The sequence below is a fragment of the Babylonia areolata genome, chromosome 1, assembly GCF_041734735.1.
Source record: "Babylonia areolata isolate BAREFJ2019XMU chromosome 1, ASM4173473v1, whole genome shotgun sequence".
NCBI lineage: Eukaryota > Metazoa > Mollusca > Gastropoda > Neogastropoda > Buccinidae > Babylonia > Babylonia areolata.
The window spans coordinates 21,834,005-21,846,504 of NC_134876.1; the positions used below are offsets into that span (position 1 = coordinate 21,834,005).

The 12,500-nt window shown below is 44.8% G+C and overlaps 1 protein-coding gene across 3 annotated transcripts in view; it reads left to right on the forward strand.

Moving 5' to 3' along the window:
• LOC143280865 (caspase-3-like) overlaps positions 1-12,500 on the forward strand; it is a 192,419-nt gene that overhangs the window by 12,669 nt on the left and 167,250 nt on the right. The window contains exon 1 of one of the 3 annotated variants that reach the window (XM_076585615.1): positions 8,062-8,351. The exons of the other annotated variants lie outside the window; for them this stretch is intronic. The gene's annotated coding sequence lies outside the window, so the exon portion shown is untranslated. Of the gene's footprint in view, positions 1-8,061; positions 8,352-12,500 lie in introns of those variants that run through there. 3 annotated transcript variants of the gene reach the window in all.

Below are 12,500 nucleotides of genomic sequence, written 5' to 3' on the forward strand. Positions count from 1 at the left end.
GATAAAACACACACACACACACACACACCCACACACACACATGGGCCGTTGACAAAAGGCAGGCAGATATTCACAGAGAGGTTCACACAGACACTCACACACACACACACACACACACACACACACACACACACACACACACTCACACACACAGACACACACACATAAACACACGCATGAAAACACGCACACTCACACGCATGCATACGTAGGTACAAATACACATGCATAGAACGTTCACACATGCAAACACAAACACCCACCCATCCACAAAACAACAACAACAACAACAGAACGAATGCACACACATACATACACACACTTTTTCTCTCTCCAATACATCTACACACAAGTGCTACACACACACACACACACACACACACACACACACACACACACAAAAAAAAAAAACCTAACAAAAAAAAAAAAAATCCAATACCATCCAAACTGTTAGCTGATGATCTCATGAATCATTCATACACTCTCCAACCCCCCCCCCCCCCCCCTGCCCCCGCATGTCCCTCACCAACACTCACCATCGAATCCCCCAAATTTGCATATTACCGGTTTCCTCTTTCTCGCCCTCCTCTGTCAGCATGAGAGCTGAAGCCTGAGGCAGTTCCAGACCTGTAGTGTCTGTCTGCAATGAATGCCGGACCATCAGTCAATGTGTCTACCCTGTTTCAGTTTCTCAAGGAGGCGTCACTGCATTCGGACAAAAATTAATCCATATACGCCACACCACATCATTCATAATAATGATGATAATAATAATAATAATAATGATAATGATAATCACTGTATTTATATAGCGCTGAATCTTGTGCAGAAACAAATCAAAGCGCTTTCACACCAGTCATTCGCACTCATGCATAACTCTACAACTGGAGGAACTGAAAAACAAGGAAGAGATAGGGGAGGGAAAGAGGTGGGTTTTAAGGCCAGACTTGAAAGAGCTGAGTGAAGAGACCTGACGAAGCGAAAGAGGAAGTTCATTCCAAATGCAAGGTTCAGAGACAGAAAGAACGGCGGCCAACAGTGGAGTGTTTGAATCTGGGTATGCATAAACAGTGCAGATCCGAAGCCGATCGTAGAGAGCGAGGTGGAGTGTAGAGTTGAAGGCAGCCACAAAGATAGGAAGGGGCAGATTTGTGAATACATTTTTAACACAGAATGCTGATCTTATGCTTTATTATGTGTGAGACAGGGAGCCAGTGGAGATGTTGCAAAAGAGGAGTGATGTGCTCAGATCTTTTCTTTCTGAGGACGAGTCGGGCAGCAGAGTTTTGTATGCGCTGAAGGGACTGAATGGTTGAAGCAGGTAAGCCAGACAATAGAGAGTTACGTAATAATAATAATAATAATAATTTATAACAAAACAAATCAAACTTCAACATACTGGCAAGTACATTCGAGATTTAATTAAATGTTGCACACCCTTCCTAAGGTTTATGAATTTACTAAAATCAAGTTGTGTTTTCTTCCCAGCATGAAATGAATTGCATAAACGAACATTGAAGAATGCGACTGATATTAACTCACTCAGTACGGCCAGTCCTCTCTTCTCCTCTACAGACCCCTCGGATGTCCAGTGGGTGTCTGAATGACCCAACCTTTAGCTTCCGTCGTCAGAACTGTGGTATTCTTTGTCAACATTCACTTCTTCAGTATAAGAGCCTTCCGCTTGCAATATTTTGATGGTGGTAATTGGGGTGAAACGCTGTTAACGTCGTCTCTTTCGCCGTTCGTATGGAAAGAGTTAACATAGTATCAGTCTGTTTCGACTTGCAGTATTTTGGGGACATTCGAAAACAATATGAAATGAATTGCCAGCAGTTCCCATATAACGCACCTTGCAAATACTGTTCTCTCTGTTTTCGCCACACAGACATAGAGTTATAAAGACAAGCACACAACACAGACATAAACACATCAACAACAAAAAACACCACCACCATCAGCAACAAACACTGTTGATAACTGATGATTTCATGAATCATCAATACCCGCTTTCTCTCCCAGCCCCTCACTCACCTTCACCTTCCACCCCCACCCCCGATTCATCACCCTCTCTTCCTCCAAACACTCCCCATATAATCCCCCAAATTTGCATACGGCTGAATTCCCACCCACCCCTCCTCCCAACACTCCCCCATATAATCCCCAAATTTTGCATATTGCTGGATACCTCTTCCTCCTCCCCCTTCTCCTCCACGCATCTGTCAGCATGAGAGCTGAAGCCTGAGGCAGTTCCAGACCTGTAGTGTCTGTCTGCAATGAATGTCGGACCATCAGTCAACATGTCTAGACCGTCTGGCTCCCGTCTGTACCTTCTCTCTCATTACACGTTCCCGGGCCTGCGATATAAATAAAGGGGTCTATCCACAGCGTTCGTTACTTGAACGGAGAGACTGTGAACATGAAGAGAATAAACTGCATAATGATTATTAATATACATACAGAAAATAATGTGCTGGCTCATTGGTAGTCGAGTGCAGATGCAAACACAGACAGAGACACCGGCAGATTCACAGACAAACTGCATGTACACACATAATGCGCGCTTGCGTGCTTTAAAATGCACACAGATACACACACAGACACAGACAGACAGACACACACACACACACACAAACGCAAGCACACATGCACGCATTGTCACACACAGAGGTGTTGGAAACTTTACGTATTTTATGATATTTCTTTCTTTTCATCTACTAATCTTTTTCATTTTTTCCATGCTAGCGAGGCCATGGAGAGACACGCAAACGCTTTCAACTTGCTCTCGTGAATTTCCAAATATCATGACTGAATAAGTTAGAAACAACAACAACAATAAAAAATATCTAAATTTCCGGCTTAAAACGTTTCCAGCAGTTGGCGAGCTGCAGCTATTCAACACCAGGAAGAATAAAAGCATTACAATATAAATGGGGATTGACACTGGTCTGAGATGGTGTGTGTGTGTGTGTGTGTGTGTGTGTGTGTGTGTGTGTGTGTGTGCGTGCGATGCCCACAAGCTTCGTGTGTTCATATATACTGATTGACTGATTGATATGGATACTTATATAGTGCCTATACTCGGTCGGAGACTAAGCTTTAAGCGCTTTACAAACACGGGATCATTTACACAACGGGCTGCCTTGCCTGGGTGGAGCCGGCTGACGGCTGCCACTGGGTGCCCATCATTCGTTTCCTGTGTCATTCAATCAGGTTTCAGGCACGCACACATACACACTCAGACAGACATGTAACATTTTACGTGTATGACCGTTTTGTTTGAATACCCCGCAATGTAGGCAGCCATACTCCGTTTTCGGGGGTGTGCATGTTGGGTATGTTCTTGTTTCCACAACCCACCGAACGCTTACATGGATTACAGGATTTTTAACGTATTTGATCTTCTGAGTGCGTATACACACGAAGGGGTTTCAGGCACTAGCAGGTATGTACATATGTTGACCTGGGGGATTGGAAAAAATCTCCACCCTTTACCCACCAGGTACCGTTACCGAGATTCGAACCCGGGACCCTCAGTTTGAAAGTCCAACGCTATAACCATTCGGATATATACATATATATATATATATATATATATATATATATATATATATGTATGTGTGTGTGTGTGTGTGTGTGTGTGTGTGTGTGTGTGTGTGTGTGTGCGCGCGCGTGCGTGCGTGCGTGCGTGCAGCGAGGGAATTAGTTGGCGCCCACGTGCTTCGTGCGGTATCTGTATCTGTGATTGACATGGCCAAATATTTTCAGATCCTCTTTCAGAAATCCCTGATGTCACAAATACGGACCCCTACCCCCTCCTTCCCCCGTAACACACCCTCCTCCCCCTCCTTCCCCCTACTCCTCCACCCCACACCCCTGCTCCCAACAATTATCCTTTCGCCCTCAGGCCCAGAACTCAACAACAGGGAGAAAAAAAAAGAGGGAGGGGAAAAAAAGAGGGAGAAAGAGAGAGAGAGAGAGAGAGAGAGAGAGAGAGAGAGAGAGAGAGAGAGAGAGAGAGAGAAACAAAAAAAGATTTGGGGCGGGGTGACACCGAGAAATCTGAATGTTGTCTGCAAGCGTCCCATGTTGCGTGTGATAAATGCCACTGATAATCGTTCAGCATCGTTCCGATGACAACGGAATCCCTCTATTACACCCCAGCTTGTCGCCTGTACAAACTGTCGCCGGCGACACATCGTGGAGGCCTTAGCTCCCCGAATCAACAGAACCAAACTTTGTCGCCCTTTGCGACGATTTTGTGAGGGTTGTGAAACATTTCAGAGAAGGTACTGTTGGGTTGAATTCACTTCTGTGATGACTTTCTCTTAATGCATTCTCTTTCTCTCAGTTTCTGTCTCTGTTTGTCTGTCTCTGAGAGTGTGAATGTATGTGTGACTGTGTGTGTGTGTGTGTGTGTGTGTGTGTGTGTGTGTGTGTGTGTGTGTGTGTGTGTGTGTGTGTTTACGACTTTGTGTGTGTGTGTGTGTGTGTGTGTATGTGTGTTTGCGACTTTGTGTTACTTTGTATTTGTGTGTGTGTGTGTGTGTGTGTGTGTGTGTGTGTGTGTGTGTGTGTGTGTGTGTGTGTGTGTGTGTGTGTGTGTGTGTGTGTGTGTGTGTGTGTGTGTGACACTATGTGAGTGTGTGTTTGTTAGTGTGTACTTCACAACACCCAAACACGTGCACAATCACTAGGTCAAAACAAACCCAGACACAACCATCACCTTCACCGGTAACTAAAAGTACACAATCCATTTGGCCATTCCAGTTCAAGATACATACACTGGGTACTCTATACTTTCCGAAGAATGCCAATTAAAGAAGAAAAAAAAGAAGAAGAAGACATTTTCAACAATTATAAGCACCAAAAACAAACAGGTCAGAACTGTGGCGACAAAAATAACTCGAACAGATCCACTTAGTTGTACAAATGTCTAGTTGCTTTGAACTCAGTACTCAGTTAACCTACTGAGATACAGTGGAACTCCAAGGACCCCCAAGGCAAGCGATCCATAAGCGGCTTTGTCATTTGGCTGGACACTCACTGCCCGCTGTCTACTGACCACAATAAACCTCTTCCACGATTCCCCATCTCCACAGGACCCTCTCATCAACCCCCCCCCCCCGCCCCCCGGCCGTCTCAGTCGTGTTCTAGGTGACAGATACATAGTTAGCGGCGGCTGAGTCCTTCGTCCCTCACCCTGTTCCAATCACGTGAGGTTAATTGACAGCTGAGCTGGATCTTCAGCTGGGGATTGTGACAAGGGGATTTTGTTGAGGGATTGAAGTCTGGGGGACAGTACGGGTACGGGCGTCTGGACTGAGGCTTGTTAATTGGCACTTGGGTGGTGGGTAGGAAAAATAATTCAGGTAATTACAGGGGATTTCCACTCCTCCCCCCCCCCTCCTCCCTCTTATCTCTTTCTCTCTGTAAGGAGTGTTGTGTCAATTGTTGTGTTCAGTCTACTTTTCGTCTCCAGCGTATTTCTGGTTTTGATACCTCACTGTAACCAATCAGTATGTTTTTCTTTTGAAGTTGAATACACTGTTTCCTTGGATAATGATTGTTACGGTTTCATTACTGTTGTGCTTAAGAATTATAAACATAGTAATAATGATAACAATGATAATAATAATAATACTAGTAGTAGTGGTAACAACAACAGTTGTGGTGGTGGTGGTGGCGGCTCTCTCTCTCTCTCTCTCTCTCTCTCACACACACACACACACACACACACACACACACACACTCGCACGTGTATGCACAGATTAACTGAGTACGTAAGCGAACTGGGAATAAGCGAATCGGGATAACGAATTTCGTGACAGGCGACCATGAAATAGTCAAAATTAGGAAAAAGCGAATCGGTATGACACTGCCCTGCACTGTCGTCGGTAGTGCTCAGCTTAACTCCACTTCTGAAACAGCACAACACAGTACATGGGAAGCCATTTGTTCACCTCCCAACCAACGATAATAATCGCTTTGCCGCGGTGTCAGACAGCGTGAAATTCCCTTCCTCCCAACACCGCACCCCTCCCATGCTCACCACCCCCCTGGAGTAGAGACCGTCATCACATCCCTCTGACGCCCCAAGTGACAGTCTCCATGAATTCGCCACCGCCGAAGATTTTGATGGAAACTGATGCTCACCGCAAGCGCGGAGACAGAGGAGGAATCGACCTTGTGGTCAGCCACCACATGAGAGCAGAGTACGTCGAATGATGAGGATACTGCTGCTGTGGCTGATGTACAGGTCCAGTGAGGTTTGGGACTGCGTGACAGGACGGTACTGTCAGTATCAAATTATAGATCATCGATAAGATTCTATAAATCTCCAAAACTTAGTTGTTTTTCCTGCACCGTTCCAATGGCACTATTCCCACGCCGATCTTCCCGAGCCCCTCTACCCCGCTAGATTACACCCCCCCGCCCCCCGAACCCCCGCGACAACCCCTCTCCACCCACACTTCTCTCCCAAATCACAGTCAAACCCTGGTTCGGATCGTCTGCCGCAGTCTCAGCACCGATAGATGTTGGGTCGCCTGGGTGTTACACGCCAGATGAGACCCTGCATTGCTGCCGAGTCACTTCGGAGATACTTGGTAGTAACCATTCCGATTCAATATATGCAGGACACCGTCTACTAGACCCCATACTGAAAACAATGATGGCTTGGTCGCGAAGCCAGACTGAGCGAGCGTCCCCTCCAACGTGGAGACTGCTACCGCTTCCGTCTGAAAGCAAAGACCATGACAGGAACTGACCCCAGGATTGATTGAGGTGCGGGGAGAGGAGGAGTGAGGGGGCAGGACAGAGAATATGGGACAAATTATTTTTCTATACGGATGAATAAGTCGAGGATGATGACGATGCTGCTAAGCCGGTCCATTGTGGTTTGTGACGATGCCGTGACAAGGCTGTACTCCAATCCTTTTATGATATTCATATTCCGGCGTCAGCCATGCCTGAGAGATAAGGATACCTGCAGTGGTGGTCCGGAAATGTGAGCAACACTTCCAAAGACGCACACGTGAAGTGGACGATCCTCAACGGTGTGGTCCCAGTCTTCCCATCACTTCATCCTAAAGCACACTCTATCTGGGTTGGGGCTGGCCGAACCCCCACCTCTGCTTGGACTCGAACATGCGTCCTCTCACTTGTCAGTCTGCGATGCCAACCACTTCGCCACGGTGGTACATTTTCAAATTCCGTGTCTGATGGTTCGAAGCTGGTCCAGCGGTTTGAGAAAAATCGCGTTCCTCGGAAAGATAGACAAGACAAACTGACAGAGGTCACACAGGCGCACACACACACACACACGCACAAACACACACACACACACAAAACCACACACACACATTCGCGCGCGTGACAGTTCACGCGATCGTAACTCTTATTGCTGTTAAGAGAATGGGGGCTGAGAGGGATGGGCAGGAGGGGTGTCAGGAACACGTGGGTGGGGGGGATGGGTGACCGATGGGGATGGAGGTGAGGTATGCAAGGAAACACCCCCTCCCCCTTCAACAGCAGGGAAGCTATGGCAATAACTGGCCACATACCACCTCAGAGCCCATAAGGCAAACGGAAACGGAAACCATTAGCATCTTTAGCGAGCTGACCCCCGCCCCCCTCTCTCTCTTTCTCTTTTCCACCCCCTCCCTTCTTTTTACAACAGTGTCCTCGCCTCAATCCAGCCTCCCTACCCCACCTACAAACCTTTCTGTCCACCCACTCCCACCCCCACCCACCCACAGCTCATTTCTCTACCTCTACCATTACCTTCAGTTTATCCCAAACGGATACGCCTAGACCACCACAACCACCGCCAGCCACCATCACCACCACCACCACGACACACACACACCACCACCACCACCACATCACACCACAGTGGTTCTGAAGCTGAGATTAAGGTTGCCACCGCGAGCAGCATTGATCCAGCGCTGCACAGCACAGCACGGCACAGCACAGCTAGGCGACAACAGCGTCCGTCGCAGAAATAAAGTAGGGAAAACGGACGGACATACACGCCTGTCGTCTGCTGCGTGCGACGAATATTCAGTGACAGAAACCGTTTCCCACGCGAAAGTTGAGTGGTGTTAAGAGTTCTTTCCCTTTAGCAGTTGGTTGGCTTGCAGACAGATGGGCATACGGGCGATGTGTGTGTGTGACCTGTTGAAACTGTGTTTGCGTTGACTTTAAAAAACAAAACAAAAAAAACAACAGCTGTGGTGGTGAAAATAATGTCGCATTTGGTAGCCGGTGATTTCGCTTTTTTTTTTCTTTTTTTTTTTTGGTGTGTGTGAGTGCCATCTATGAAGCGTGAGAAATTCGGTGACTGATGGGTACGTACATATGTAGACCTGTTGCCCAGCTTAATTACAGTTTGGTTATGTGTGTTTTTGGATGTGGGGTGTTGAAATGTTTCTTTCTTTCAAGGAACAGTTTTAGTGCGAAGTGGTATGATGTGTATGTCTGTTTTTGTGATTTGACAAGAGGAAAGTCAAGCAGGCGCAAAATAGTCTCTGCTGAATGGAATATATATCATTTATGAAACAATTACATGTACGTACATTCGTATATCTAGATACGCACGTTCATAAATACACGCTGACACACACACACACACACACACACACACACACACACACACACACACACACACACACACACACGAAATCACACAGGCGCACGCCACTGACTTTCACTTACGTACAGTTACAATGGTATAACCACATCTGATTTTTCAGTCTCTGTCTACGTCTCTTTCACACAGACAGACGACTGCACACACACACACACACACACACACACACACACACACACACACACACACACACACACACACACGACATACACACACACACACACACACACACACACACACACACACACACACACACACACACCGCCATTCACATCCACTGTTACAAACACCAATTTTCCCACTGAAAGAGAAAGAGATAGAGAGGGAGAGAGAGAGAGAGAGAGAGAGAGAGAGAGAGAGAGAGAGAGAGAGAGAGAGAGCCGTGGGTGGGTGGGGAGATGGGGCGTGGGAGGAACTTTCCCAAAGTTTAGATTCACACTTTAAAGACTGTTACGTGTTTCCCATTTGTCAGACCATATTCTATCCATTGACTGTTGGATGGATACACGCGACAGTCTGCAGAACTGAGAGATAAAACGAGACTCACCATCAGTACTCTTTATTGGCTTCAAATATGCGCGCGGGGTATTTAAAATGGCACTCAATCATCAGCCACTTAACACCTTAGAATCACAGAAAGCAATAACGGCTCACATATGCTGTCTCTCTCCCCCCCCGCCCCCCCCCCACCACCTTCACACACACACACACACACACACACACACATATATATATATATATATATATGTATATATAATTGTGCAACCAACAACCATCTACCTGAATATCTAGTCATCAACCCCATCCACATGTAATATGCAGCTTTTGTTCAAACGTGTGTGTGTGTGTGTGTGTGTGTGTGTGTGTGTGTGTGTGTGTGTGTGTGTGTGTGTGTCTGTGTCTGTGTCTGTGTGTCCGTGTGTCTTATTTCTACTGTATCTGTGTTTGTGTATGATTTTCGTTTTATGTTCGTATCTTGTTATGTACAATCCCCCCCCCCCCCCTCCAATATTCCTTGTGACCCCGGTACACTTGGTAATAAAAACATATTCTATTCTATTCTATAATTACACACACACACACACACACACATATATATATATATATATATATATATGTGTGTGTGTGTGTGTGTGTGTGTAGGCAGATAGATATATGTATGTTATGCACGCGCGTATACAAGCCGCATAAATTTACCGCAAGACTGTCACCTGTAGCCTTAGTTGAAGTCTGATCACAGTTCTGCCATACAGACGGGCGGCCCCAAACACTTGAACTGCGGTCTGGGTGTACGAGATGGCTATGTGGGCCACTCCGACTTGAACCGTGTGCATCCATGGCTTTCAGAACCCGAAAGGATTACAGGGTGGGTCTTTTGCACATCATGTGTGGTCCACTGGGAAAACTATCAAAGAATATCTGTTGAAAACACAGCAGTATTTATCCATGGTATCCAGGGAAGAAAACAGGCAATAAGACAAATGCAAATCACACAGAAAACGTGTGGTCAGCCAAAACGATTTTCTTTATATTATTAAAAAACACGGATATCCAAAAAGGAATGTAAAATCGAAATCAGTCACTTGAAGACTACGAATAAAAACTCTCAACAAAAGATTGAAGCGAGCTGTGAAGTAAGTTACGGATCACCAGACAAGTTAGACACATACTGATTGGTCCAGATAGCAATCACCAGACAAGTTAGACACATACTGATTGGTCCAGATAGCAGTCTCGCACGCTGTCCCTAATTCTGTGGTTGTGCCCTCGCTTTGGGTAGAATGAATGTTAAATTTATTGCTCTGGGAAATGGATAGACACGCATTCTCAGAAGGGGCAACATGGACATACATAACTAAAAATGTAAGAATCCACATGCTTGTTACTGACTCCTTGAGAATTAAAGAACTGAATAGTTATTGACGGGCGCAATAGCCGAGTGGTTAAAGCGTTGGACTGTCAATCTGAGGGTCCCGGGTTCGAATCACGGTGACGGCGCCTGGTGGGTAAAGAGTGGAGATTTTTACGATCTCCCAGGTCAACATATGTGCAGACCTGCTAGTGCCTGAACCCCTTCGTGTGTATATGCAAGCAGAAGATCAAATACGCACGTTAAAGATCCTGTAATCCATGTCAGCGTTCGGTGGGTTATGGAAACAAGAACATACCAAGCATGCACACCCCCGAAAACGGAGTGTGGCTGCCTACATGGCAGGGTAAAAACGGTCATACACGTAAAAGCCCACTCGTGTGCATACGAGTGAACGCAGAAGAAGAAGAAGAAGAAGAATAGTTATTGATCAATTCAAATGGACGACCTATTTCCAAACGCCCTTAAGGTCAGTGTTGTTAAGGGCTTGGGTCTTGGAAAATGGGTAGGTATATTCAGTCTTCGCTTTTATTTACTCATAATTCCATCCACCCATCCGCCCTTTGAATGTGTGTTTCTTTCCTCGTATCTCGTTCTTTCTATGTCTGCCGTCCTGTCTTATTTCCTTCCTTCCTTCCTTCTTTCTTCCCTCCCTTTCTCCCCCTGTTTGTTTCTTACATCCTTGCTCCCTTCCTCTCTTCATTCCTTCCTTTCGCCTTAATTTCTTTATTAATTTTTTCTCTCTCTCTTTGATTACTTGCTTTATTTTGTAAAGTTGATACCTTTCTTTTCTGAAAAATAGAAGTATGATATAAAAAAAGGGAAATAGAAGCATACTTTTAAAAAGGACGAAGGAAAATAGAAGTATGTTTAAAAAAATAAATAAATAAAAAAAGGAAAATCGAAGTATGTTTAAAAAAAGAAAAACAATAGAAGGAAAATAGAAATATGTTTAAAAAAGAAAGTAAAAAAGGGAAAATTGAAGTATGTTTAAAAAAAAGGACGAAAAGAATAATTTCTTCTGCAGTGTCCGTTCCAATATTTAACTCCAGCTGTCAGTTCCATTCAGCTGTCTCAAGGGAGGGAATTGAAAAGGGCAATTTAAGAAAAGATATTTTGTTTTAAGAGCTTTCATTGGTCTTTTTCTTGTCAGTATATCATAACAAAGTTTTATTTCTTATTTCTATTCAAAACCTTTCTTTGTCTCTCTACTCAGAGCTCATGTTGATGTTAGATGTTTTTAAATTTTTATTTCAACCAATATAGAAACGAAGTTGAAGCCAAAATTAATGTGGGAGGAGTTTGTACTTTTATGTGCTGCATACTTTCTATTTCAACAGAGAAAGTTAAAAAATTATTGTATGTGATTCTTCAGCCATAGGGTGAATAGGATTGCGAACTTGAAAAAAACCCAAAAGACAAATAGGGAACCTCTTGGTTTGTTCCAGTTCAACAGGAGTGGCCTTTAAACACGCACACACACACACAAGTTTTTATTGAGGACATGGCGGCAAGTGCAATTTGGCGTTGTCCCTCAAAGGCACTTTCCCCACAATTGTTGAATAAGAGCTCTGCTCCGATGATTTGAAAAGATGTAGGATAGAGGATAGTTATGAAGTGTATAGTTCGGTTCGATCTTTAATTTAGGTATAATGTCTGTCCACTGTAAACGATATTTGGAGAATTCAGGGATATCGTTCATCATTGGTCAGGTGACATGAATTTACAGTGTGTTTTGTCGCAAAGCAATTTCCCTGGCCGTGTGAGAGAAAGAGGGCAAACTGGTCAACATAGATTTCCCAAGCGACGACAATTTCCATTGCTGTGGTATAAACACTGAATATCTAAGTGGTGATAATTGTATTTTCTTTCCCGGTGTGTATATTTTTTTCACGATCTGGGGGGAGTATATATTACAGATCTAATTTGCGATTTTTGTTATGTTAAAAAAAAAGTTTGTTTCTGGCTTCCAGAACG